A 13,186-nucleotide genomic window follows, 5' to 3' on the forward strand; every position below is an offset into this window, starting at 1 on the left:
ATTGATATAACTATGTCAAGTCAGTTTTTATAACACATTTCAATTACAACTTGATGTAGTTCCTAACTGGGATACAATTTAAAGTAGTTTGTAATAGACAAAAGGTCCTAAATATAATAAAACTCAAGTTAAAAATATAATACTAAATTACAAATAGAATGCAACACTAAGAGAATAGTCATAAAGAATTGCAATTAATGAACAAAAGACAAATCCGGGAACAGATAAGACACAAAACGACAAACATAATAGACAATCAACACTAAAAAATAAAAATAACATGGATCTCAAAAAACAGGGGCTACGTCAGAGTGTGAACAGAACTTGCTTCTAGCAAGACACTTGCCGTGAAAACAATTTGATATGAAGACAAGCTTTTGTTTTGAAATTTCCAACATGAGGCATTTGCCTCAATGTAGTTACGACCCTGTAATAAAAGTGAGGTAAATGTTCACGAGACAGTATACCTCAAGTGAAATGAAACCCATATTCAAACATTTCAAATGCATTAATATTTATATTATTAAAAGATTTGGGAAGTTTTTCCCGAAAAAAATAAGAAAAAAACGAATTTTGGAAGAATCTGGTGCCATCTCATACTTCAGAATAGCATTTATAAAATGGCTTAAAAGACCTGCCAAGTTATTTTCAATTCATTGTAAGTCATGTTATTTATTTTCAAACTACCACAGAACAAACCATTCATTTTGTTATTATCAAGGCTGAGTTATTTATTTTAAAAATCCTCCTCCCTCCCCCCTTTCAGAATATCAAATGGTCGTCCCCTAAAGTCATAATGTAGATATATTTGTAATTGGGTTAGACCAGGGGACCGATCAGTTTAAAGTTATGTCGGATATAGCTTCAACCTCTTTCAATATTCAATATTGGTATCAACGGTGGACTCGATTGCTATTTTTATTTATTCAATTTTAGATAGACTACATAGTAAAATGCTTACGTTCATAACTTTTGTAAAGGTATGATAGTATTTTCGAATACAATTTTCTGGGAGAACCTTCATCGTAAAGGTAAACTCGAAATAACTTATCCAGGCAGATTATTTAACGATCATTTGTGTCCCATTTGTTTTTTTTTTAATTGTAGATGTAACCCATGAGGACACATTAAAAAGGTGTTCCAGAATAAAGCAGTGAAATTTGTTTTTGTAATTGTCTTCATTTGGTTTAAAATAATATGCCTGCATGTAAACTATTCTCAAGATCTGAACCACGAGTGTAAGTGTTTATCAGACTACTAAATATACTATATAATAGACATTAAATTTTCCCATATGTCTATATGCCTGTACTCTTTGTAAAACTGGGATGATGCGAAGATATACATTGTAAATGTAACTGCGAGTACTCTCAGATCTGTACTTTGTGTCATTTGTTATTTTGGTTAGTTGTTTTTGTGCTTTGTATCGCTCTGATGAGTAAAATTTCAATTTTCAACTGATTTTTATAGTTTGTGCTGTTACGCCAATGTCCCAGGTTAGAGGGCGGGTTAGGCGCCCGCAAACATAATACGTTTAACCCTGCCACATTCTTTATGTGTTTGTCCCATACATGTCAGGAGTCTGTAAGTAGTTGTCGCTTGTTGCTGTTTATAATATTTATTTTTCGTTTATCGTTCTGTTCTGTTTGTTCTTAGTGTTCTTTAGTTGGACCACTGTCCCGGGTTTAGTGAGGGTAAGGGCCCGTTTACATGTTAGCCCCGCCACATTCTGTATGTGCAGATCCCAGTCTGGAGCCTGTTTTCCAGAGGTTGACGTTTGTTGTATACTAGTATCATATTTGTTTTTCATTTATTACTTTGTACACAAATCAGGCGTTACTATTCTCATTTCAGAGCCTTTTAAAACTTGCTGTGCGGTATGGGATTTGCTCATAGTTTAAGGCCGTACTGTGACATACAGTTGCTTACTTTTACGTAGATTTGGTCTCTTGTGGAGAGATGTCTCATTGGCAATCATACCACATCTTTTTATTTTTATTATGAGTTTTTGGTGTCACTTTGGTATCTTCCGCATCTTTTTTTAGTCAAAGTTATTAAATGGTTGTTTGCAATATTGACATGTATTCAATACTTTCGTACCTCATATTGCCGGATATTTTACTTGCAGTACATATCGGAAAGTACATCAGCTACAGATATCACTTTTCGATACTGATTGATGTCTGCCGGTTTACTCTTACCTTGTGCGTCTTTGGATAGACTTATAATGACTTTCATCTATCATGCATTCTAAGAGTACGTATTATTCAAGTATTTATATATGCTTAACTTCACGTTATTCGCCTTATTTCTGTGCAGCTACACCCGTTGAAAATTGTAAGAGGACGAATAACAGTCCTGAATCGTTTCATTCGCATAAATTGACTTCTATTGCTTGAAATCCTTATTTCACCTACCCTTGGTGAGCAAGGGACAACAGCTATATACATGTTATAATTGTCAACAGAAGAGATTTATAATAAGAAATAAGAATTAACATTCACCTGTAATCTACCTGTACACAATCGGCGCAAATGAAAGAAAAAATCGGCGCAAATGAAATGCAAATCGGCGAAAATGCAAAACGCCGTTTGAATTAGATTTGCCACTTTTATGTTACGATATTAATGCAGGTTTGAGCGAAATCCATTGCAGTCGCAGTCATAATAATTTTTTATTAGCCTCCACGGTTGTCACAATTTTTGTTTCTCTTAGGTTCAGTGTTTTGCAATAAGTATTCGTCATCTACAATCTTTCGTTTTATTCAATATTGATAGAACTTTAGTAGGGTTTCTATATGAATTGGATTTTGAATAAAACAGCATATTCACCTCAGAAAAAGTATATTCACCGCGATAAATTTCGCGTGCTTTTACGTGTATAATTATAGTACTAAAATAGTTTGATTTTTGTACAATTGGTTTTTGGTAAATAATTGTCATTCAGTACATTTTGTCTCTCGAAGTATGGAATAAAACAATTACTGTCTTTTGTTTCGGTAAATATGTTGTTTAATTGTCTTTTGAATAATTGATATTTACTTCGGCAGTTGAATTTTAACAATTCACGAGTTGAAAAAAATTATTGTTTGATGTATATTTGTTTTATTTTGTCTAATTTTGTCTTCAATTGTTATTTTGTTTTATCCTGATGTTATCATGTATCATTTGTTACTATTCAATTGAGTTGAAATATATAGCAAATTTCCGGACAAACATATTGTTTGTGTTTATATCAATAAAAGATAAATAAACCTATATCAATTCAGCTTCTATTAGTACCAAGTTGATTATAAGCTAGCCAGAATTGGCCTCACAAATATTTTTTAGGAAAATACGTAGTTGTATAGGAAATATATGGCTAAAAATTGTAAGTGACGAATATTTATTACATAACATTAAACGTTATCGGAACATGATTTTTCTTTGATTTTTGTGTGCCAGTTTGTCTGAAAGTATGTTTTTTTTTTGTAAAGTTGATGACAATTTTCATATAAATGCATATGCAAATACCAAGAGAAGAAAGATTATGCAAAAAACAGCCAAAATATTGAAGATGAAATGCATCTAATTTATATTGCGGTATTAACAGTAATATAAGAAAAGTTTTTTTTTTTTTTATAAATGAGAACACACAATTTATAGATTTAAATGATATAGATAAAATTACATATATCCTCAAACCAAGATCACACATTCAGGTTATATTCTTAGATTCTTTTTAAAACGGTATATAGAACTGAGGACAGGGGACTCTTACAATAATTACTTTCATAATGTATATAAATGATCTTGTTGATATTGTTTGTTTTCATTTGTTATGCTGTGTCACATGCTCTTAAATGTAGTGAAATGGCAATAAGGATTTGAAATGAAATAATTTCAAGTTAGGTCCTTGAACACACATTTTCATAAGTTGATAGAAGAGAGGCGAAAGATACCAAAGGGACATTCAAACACATAAGTCGAAAATAAACTGACAACGCCATGGCTAAAAAAGAAAAAAAATACCATATGACAAACAACTGTACACAAAACACAACATAGAAAACTAAAGACTGAGCAACACCAACCCCACAAAAAACCGGAGGTGATCTCAGTTGCTCCGGAAGGATAAGAACATCCTGCTCCACATGTGGATAGGTGTCTTCCCCATTGTCCCACTTTTTTTAAATTTACAGGAAAAAAAGGACTGAAATTAAGTGGGACAATCGGGAAGATGTTTGTGCCACAAGTTTCTGGGAAATTTAAATGTTGGACAATCGGGAATTGATTTGATAGTAATTCATTTGTGTATCAGATAATTACAGGTTATTAATTAAATTCAATGTAAATTAGAAAGTAAACATGCAGAAAAGTTGATATGTAAATTATTTATAGTGTCTTGGGATTTTCGTTAAGCTATTTTTCAAATTAAGAACAATATAATCGAATTTTATAGATATCTGGTCTGACTTTAACATTATAAAAAACATGTATCGCCAGGTCGAGTAAAACCAGACTTGAAAATTGGAATGTGCTGCTTCCCCACTAAGAACGCAGCATTTAGGTATGGAGCAAGTACTGGTAGGCCCAGAGTCAGAATAATTTGTCCGTTTAAGGCCTGTCATTTTGTGAACTAGCACGTTAAAAATGTAGCTCAACCTGAATGCTCGCAAATACGCATGTATTTAAAAAAAAATGCATGCATGTGTTTAAAATTTGAATAAAAACTTTAAAATAGTGGTTGTCTCTTCTCGTCTTGATATTTCTTTTATACATAAACCTTACATTATAGATATCTTTTATAACTTATATTATTTAATTATAAGTGCATTTTAACTGATGATTTATTCAACAATTTATATTCATATTTATAAAAATGATATCAACTTCAAATATTCTCATGCAATAATTAATTTTAGTTTGATATTGCAAAACAAACAACGATTGCATTGTTATAAAAGAACATTTAACATTATAAAATAATGTGGGGATAATCGGGAATTAACCAGTTGATACGGGTAATTTTAAAGTTACTTATATTTTTTTTAAATATACACATGTAAATTTTTAAAAACCATACCTCAACAAAACAACATGTCGATCATTTTTGTTTAATTATCTGAACATAAAGAATTTTGTATATGCATGTACCAATCAGGTGATCCCGCTTGCCATAAGTGAACGTTGAAAAACTGAGAAATTCTTTTTAACGTACAGGGCTACAGAGAAAGAAAGCCTTCCTTTTCCCTTAGAATAACTTTTGAAATACAGATAAAGTCGAGTTTTTTTTTATGATGAACGTTGTACTGTTACACCACCCTCAAAGGTTAGGGGAGGTTTGAGCGCTCACAAACATGTTTAACCCCGCCATATTCTTTATGTGCCTGTCCCAAGTCAGGAGCCTGTAGTTCAGTGGTTGTCGTTGGTTCATGTCTGTCATATTTGTTTTTCGTAAATTGTTTTGTTATAAATTAGGCCGTTAGTTTTCTGAATTGACTTGTTTCATATTTTTCATGTCGGAGCCTTTTATATCCGACCATACGGTAAGGGTTTTTCTCATTGTTGAAGTCCGTATGGTGCCTATAATTGCTTAATTGGTGGATATTTGTCTCATTGGCAATCTTATCACATCTCCTTATTTTTATATCAGTAATATTAGAAAAAAATACAGCTTTTTTTCGGAAACCAACATGTTTGTTTGTACGTAACTATGGAAATACAAGAGAACAGTAAATAAAAATAAACTGTTGGCGACGAGTCTCTATCTGCAATTCATATTGGTTGATATTAAATTGTGGTTCTCCTTCATCTTCTGGTGACAAATCCCGAAACCATTGAATTGGAGTTGAATTTAAGCCGGTCGTTTCCAATCACGCAAACTGGCATTATGACGTTGTGTTCATTATTACGTAACGTCAAAATTCCGTTTGCCTTTGGGCATCACCCGTGGAACTCGAAGATAGTGTTTACGAAAAGGCCGGATAGGCCGTATGGTAGAGGAAATGTTTATAGTAAGTACAAATTCGGGGAAATCACAATCGAGGAAAAGAGGACGGTTTTGTGGCTACAACCTGTGGTTTTGCCATCTTCCGTAAAGCCGATATTCCATAACGATCAACTATATCATGATGGCTTCCGTAAAACACGTCTCCTTCGAGTCGGAATACCGTGTCCAGATATGCTGTAATGACTTCCTGTTGACTATAATCTTGTTTACTAGTATGGTATTAAAATCAGGGTCCATTTTCATATTGCATTTTATGTATGACATGTAATATATACAATCATATATTCATGGATAAGAATGAACGGTACGTAACTATGGAAATACAGGGTATCGGATAAAGCGTAGAATTTTACCTTGCAGTATGTAACTTAAAGGACGTGAAGAGTTTTTGAAAGAGCTCTTTTACGTCAAAAAATCGCCGTCCCCAACATCGGATTGTATGTCCCAATTCCTATCGATCGTGACTGTATCCTTACATCCCGAAAAGAGAAATGTGCACAGGTCTATCGGCCGGGTGATGTTTCGGTGACGCCCCAGACAACCTGATTTTTTTAATGCCTAAATTTGGAACAGGTCTTTCTCTGTGCTTATTTTCTGAACGGACAACACTTTTTATTTGCATTAATGTGTTGACTCAACACATTCAGTAGAAGTAGAAGAAGAAAGCGAGTACACCGAAGAGTTAAAATGTTTTAACACAGAATAGTATCGCCAATTTCTTTTACAAGTCGCGTATATATAGTGATTTTTTTATTTTTTCATTTACAATCTGACTTACTTTTTTTTTTACATGATTTCGTAAATATAAAATCTATACAAACATTTCATCAAACGAAAGATTTTTCGTCGATAGTATTAATTGAAATGTGTAATAAACTGTGGCTCATATTTTAACGCTAATCAATGTATTGCAATGCTCTATACCTTTCAGTATATTGAAACTTTCTACTTTCCATTAGTTAAAAGTCACAAATATTGATCTTTTTCTAATTATCTTTCTTGTTGTAAGGCTTTCGCGATTTCTATTTGTAACAGAAAAACATCGCTGTTTTAAAAAGACAAAATATTTTCCGAATGATGATATGATTTTAAATGCCATCATGGCAGATCGGACTAAAAGTACGAAACAAATGCATATCAACACACACACATAATGCACAAACAAAGCAAGTTCTATAACAAACGGTTGGAGATCCTAAATTAAGTCAAAAGTTTCAGTTAACAGAAACCCAAAATACTGTAAAAAGACTACTTATACGTGTATCTTTTATATATGCATTACTAGATGTTCATTTTTGGTTATTTTTTAGTCGTTCGGATGCTTTCTTATTGAAATATATCCGAAGTTTTAATTGTATTCACACATAAACATGCAGCGGAGATGAACAGGACTCAGGCTTCCCTAGAACACTTGAAATCCACTTTAAGCAGAAGAACCAAAGAAAACCTTTTATAGAGCTTCTTATTTTCCAAAGTGGGGCCCACAACAGATCCTTTCCTGGCTACGAGTATGTGTTGCACCTCTATTACTTGATACTATTTAATGTTTCTTTAATACATTTTTTTCAATACACACCCTTCAATACTATTAATAGGAAAAGTTAATTTTTTCACATTGCACTATAGAACAAAGGTCGAATTAAGGGTATAGATAAATTTGGTCTGGATATTCCCCGTTCGGCAATAGGATTCATGATGAGGGAGACGTGTGTCCATTTGGATGAAATGGGAATGGAAACGGAGAATGTGTCAAAGAGACCACAACCCGACCAATGAGCAGAAAACAGCCAAAGGTCATCAATGGGTCTTCAACACACCGAGAAAATCCCGCACACGGAGGTGGACTTCAGCTGGCCCGTAAACAATAATGTATACTAGGTCAGCCAAATGGACGCCACACTTAAAACTCCGAAACATATACACGAACCAAAGTTTGAAAAAAACAACGGGGCTAACAAAGGCCAGACGTTCCTGACTTTTGACAGGCGCAAAAATGCATCATACGCAGTTACGACCCATTAAGAATCCTTGCAATAATTATTTTAGCCTTTAGGGATATGTATGCGACATATTACAAAGATAACATTTCCGCAGGTAAAAACCCAACAAGTGATCAATCCATATCATATTTTATCCTTGTCGGTCTCCTAATAGATAAGTAGTTATTTTGTTCTCGTCCTGAATATGCATGAACTATTTGCAACTGTACTGTTAAGCTATCAATTAGCTATCAATGCCTGTTTAAATATTTCACAAAGAAAACGCCATTATTTTCCATATATTTTATAACCAGTCATCAAATTTAAACGAATTTTTTTGGATCACTCAAAATATTATACCTTGTATAGTTTGTGTCTTGCTTTTTAAGATTTTATTTCAAGAAAATCGCTCGCTGGCAACTTTTAACTTGTACTCTCTTGTTAAAATTGAAAGAACTAAATACAAAATGTGTGCAGCCATTATTATAGCATTAAAGGGAATTTTAAAATATGATTATTACATATACCATGAAATTTTAAGAGGTAACTTGACGGTCAATATTCAATAGATTATGGTAATTACACAAATAAATGTTATTTTTGCAGATTTTTGGTGAATGAAGTTTTCACATCTTAACAAAAGGATACAATAATTCAATATTTGCCTTACTACAATTATTAAATTCCTTATCATGTATTGTTTACATAAGATCTTTTTCTTTCTTTCAGGTGTATATCGTTCAACAGAACAAGTTAATTTCATATCATTTAAACTTGCAATCTTTTTTTAGTCACAATTCATGACTCCCAATAGCATTCAGTGACAGGTGAATTTATGGAAAATCAATACACATTTCAAATGTAATACTTTAACATTGTAAATATTTTGCCTGTTACTAGAGATGTGTATTGAATGGGGATGTCACGCCATGAGAAAAGGGGAAATAACTCTAGCCATACCGGATAATTTTTTTTAGCGTTGTCTGATTAGTGGGATTATCGGAATTTAACTACATTTTGTTCAGGTAATTAGCTTATTTAATTCAATTTTAATCCTTTTTCAAAATAAAGCGTCAAGATAATATATAATGTTATTCCGTGACATGATTTTATACTATGTAATTTAAAATATTACCTTTAAGCATAAACGGGGCTCTAACAAGTACATGCCTATTCTATCTTAAAGTAAATAAAATATCAATTTTCTCGTTTGATTAATATGCAGTATGCATTTAACTCTCAACAAGTAATTCAATCTTTCACTTGAAAGAGAAACAAATTTTAAATAATTGCTATGTGTTTAACAATACAAATGATCTGGATCTCGAGGGAAATCTAACTAGTTCTTTTTCGATGCATATGAATTGTATATTTATTAGGTCACAAGCTAGCTGTTTATAACAAACTTTAGAAAAAATGTATAATGATGGAATTTGAATAAAATTAGTATGAAGGATAACAAAAAGTTTACCCGAATTCCATTCTATACTAATTTAAATCATATAAAAACAATCAATACATGTACATAAAATAATGACATCATCAGTCAGTTTGAGAAGGCATTAAATGCCTCCTTTATTAAAAGGTTTACAGTCAATAACGTTTAATTTAGAAATGATGAAAGACAACCTTTGAATTAAAATAAATGGTTATACGTATTTAACAAGGCGCTTCTTTCGCGGTGAACTGATATCCTACGTTTTATTCTCCCTCTGTATTATATTTTCTTCTAGGTACAATTGTACTATACATGTATTTCGGTCGGTTAATCAAGGCTATCGAAAAAAAAAAGGAAAATCAGAAATATTAAAATTGCTTCGTCATGCATTATACTAAAACTATTGGGGATTAATTACACTTTTACGATCAGAATTGTTAGAATTGCTTTTTTATGTTTTATACCTGTGACATAATAAATATAACGTTAGTATAATAGTCCAAGATTATACTTGAACTCTTTGGAATGTGTTACACTTGTACGACCTCTTTTATACAAACGCATCGGGACCAAACTTTCAGTAAATTCCCCCTAACTTTTGCAACTTTTTGTAATACAATTAGTAGTATTCTTTGCTTACAGATCAAGTTACATAAATGCCATATCATTATCTAAAACTGTATATGTATTAATAAATCATAATTCAATAGATCTGTCAAACATATTTATTTATTCAACGTCACGGTTTCTCCCGTTACCGCATTGTCTTCGTAAAAAAATGTAGGAAAGACAAGTCCCTGTACTGAAGTTCTAATCTTATTTCACGGTCTTAATAATGCTCGACTGAAATAGTTGCGTTTAAGTAATCGTTAGTTTAAGGGTTAGTCGGAACGAAACAACAAGGGCACACTATATTCGAGTACACCGTAAATTGACACATTTTAGACTATTTGAATTAAGGCTCTTTACTGTATCCGACTTTTAATTGCTTCACTATTCTTTTTATGACGCTCTGTTGTAGGAACCACATGCGCTTGGGGAATGGACCCCACTTTTTTTCAATTTTTTTTTATTTGTGTGTTTTAATTTTTTTTAGTTAATGTTCTCTAACATTTTAACCTGATTTCACTTATGTGATGTGTTCTTGCCTTTATCCATTCTATATTACAATACCAGCAGCTTATATGTATATAAGTTACAGTTAATGTGTATAGTTAGGGATTATGTAGAATCCTTGAAATTTTCAGGGATTATGTATAATCACTGGTAATTTTAGTGATTATATATAATTACTAAAACTTTCAGGAATTATGCATAATCACTAGAAAAAATGTCAGGGTTATACATAATGACTTGAATTAAGAGACAATGAATAAAAGTTAAATAATTTATTCCATAAAATCATATCTAAACATCGTTAGAAACATATTGTTAAATTTGTAATAACAATATTCTTATAAAAATCAATCATTTTTACAAACTACAATTTAAATGATATCTACTGTGAGGGTCTGGATAGGGTGTCCTTCATTTTTTTATTTTTTAAGTTTTATATCCCTTTTCTCTATTCTTTATTTATTTTGCCTATTATTCTTTTTTCTGCATGTTTTAACAACCCATTATTCTCTATTCTTTATCTTTTTTGTCTATTTTTGTCTTTTTCTTTATTTTTCAAGACCTTTATTGTGCACTTTTTGCCCATTATTCTCTATTGGTAAACCCCACCCAGACCTCTACTATTGGACATTTGCTCGGCTGTTTGTGGTTGGTTTTTTTAAGCAGCAAGACAATAACAAAAACAAAAACTTAGCCTTCACATACTAGTATTAAATACAATTTTACTGCACGTTGAAGAGAATTAAAGTGTTCATCAGAAACATCCAAAGGTGCTAAAAAGGTCAATCAGACGCCTCAAACTGATTCCTTGTGTAATATCTGACAAGAATTTCATGGTTCGTAGCCAGGCATTATCATTTTCAGTTCTTTTATGAACAATGGCCATTATAGATTTGGGGTCTCCTTTTCCACGATCAGCATACGGAATCGGTATCATAATGTTGGCTACATCCAAAATTGTGTTCATTCCGTCAAGCATATGTTCTGTTTGTGTTTCTGTACCTTTAGTTGCATTTCTTTGCTTAGTTTGAGTTCCTTGTTCTTTGGGATAAAGAAAACATAAAATAGACGTTCAATAGCTTTCATCCCCTTCGTTTTACAGCAAATTACATGATCTCTGTATTTATGTTGGTATTATTAATTTCAATTTTTAAATACTTTTTTTTTAGTCGAGTTTCTGTTTTGCTATTGTGTTTGTGTTTTTTTTTTTCATCCTTTAATAGTTCTCTTTGTTTATTTGTCATGTTACAATGGTTCATTCTTCTTATGCTAAAATGTTGAAATTTAGGAATTAAGTTGTATGAAAAATGTTGGCATAGCCGCATAGGTTGAAAAGAATATAACAGCGGACTGTATTTTACTGGATTTTATCCGCAAATATTTGTTAATTGTCATAACAACACCTATTGTATTTTGTTTCTTGGCACAGGTTGAATATATTTTTCAAACGTTGGCATCGATTGAAGACATCTTTACCTTTTCTTTTGTTTTGTAATGCTAAATTAATAGACAAATTTTCAAAACGAAGAGGATGGTGACTGGTTGGTTTTTATGTCCAGTGGAAAATATTACATGCGTATCGGAAAAAAAATATGCTAAAGTGATATAAATATGAACCCTGTTGTGTACTAGACCGACACACGAGTCAGATTTTTTCAACATGCTAGTTCACAAAGAAGACATGCCGTCCTACCCGGACACATTATTCTGACCTAGAGCCGACCATTCTTCGTCTTTCTCCTAAATACTGCTGAGCGGAGAAATAGCAACAACAAATGTTCAAGTCTTTGTTTAGGCCGGGTCGGACAACAAAACCACGACCTCCGACGCTCGAGGCTAGCACGCTAAACGGCTATTTCAGAGCTACGAAAAGCAGCTAAAAGTAGGTTTATAATATATTCATGTATTGATCTTTGAATTTCAAAGATAATTTTAAACTAGGTGTAGTGAAGCTTATAATGTTCTAATTCGCGCATACTTATAAATAGAACACGCATTATATAATATAGATCATCAAATTTCCATTTAAAAAGAAAGTTTTGTCCTTGTAAAAACAATAGTCATTGAAATTAAATTACGGTCTAGTAACTAATTTTAAAAAAATGAATACTTACGGAACGACCATGTAACTTTGAGGTGGAAGTTACCAGTTTTTTTTTTACAATCATTTTTTTTTTTCGCAAAAGCTAGCATCAAATTATTTTTTCACGAAGAAGCTTACATTTAATTTATGGCAAAAGCAGTCTGAATTTTTTTTTCATCCTCTCTGATCAAATAAGTGTTTGGAATAAGATTTTTTTTAAACAACCATATCGAAATATGATGATTTTGTGTACTTCTAGTAATTGTAATATCGGTCTGGGTATGAATTCAAGAAGATGTTGTTTATAAGCCAAAAAGACACCAACTGAAGAAAATATATTAATGGAATAAAATATATACATGATTTATTCTATATGATAGATGGGGTTCGTTTTGCTCAGTGTCTTAATATTCTATGTAGCGTTTTGTAGACCTTTTATGTCCTTTCGTCAATTTTTAGTTTTTATCATGGTCGGCCTCTCTTCAACTTTATGTCTGTAACCTGTGGTAATACTCTTTTGTCTTCTTTTCAACAGTAGTTCTATACCAAGTTTCGATAGTGTCCTATTGCTTTATAGTT

General features: G+C 32.1%; 1 protein-coding gene across 1 annotated transcript in view; it reads left to right on the forward strand.

Annotated features, from left to right (window-relative positions):
• The first annotated feature begins 8,850 nt into the window (after positions 1-8,850).
• The window catches only part of LOC127721723 (calpain-5-like), a 33,254-nt gene continuing 28,918 nt past the window's right edge, over positions 8,851-13,186 (forward strand). The window contains exon 1 of the mRNA XM_052228520.1: positions 8,851-8,995. The gene's annotated coding sequence lies outside the window, so the exon portion shown is untranslated. The remainder of the gene's footprint in view (positions 8,996-13,186) is intronic.

Source organism: Mytilus californianus, unplaced genomic scaffold (assembly GCF_021869535.1).
Source record: "Mytilus californianus isolate M0D057914Y unplaced genomic scaffold, xbMytCali1.0.p SCAF_12, whole genome shotgun sequence".
Classification (NCBI taxonomy): Eukaryota; Metazoa; Mollusca; class Bivalvia; order Mytilida; family Mytilidae; genus Mytilus; species Mytilus californianus.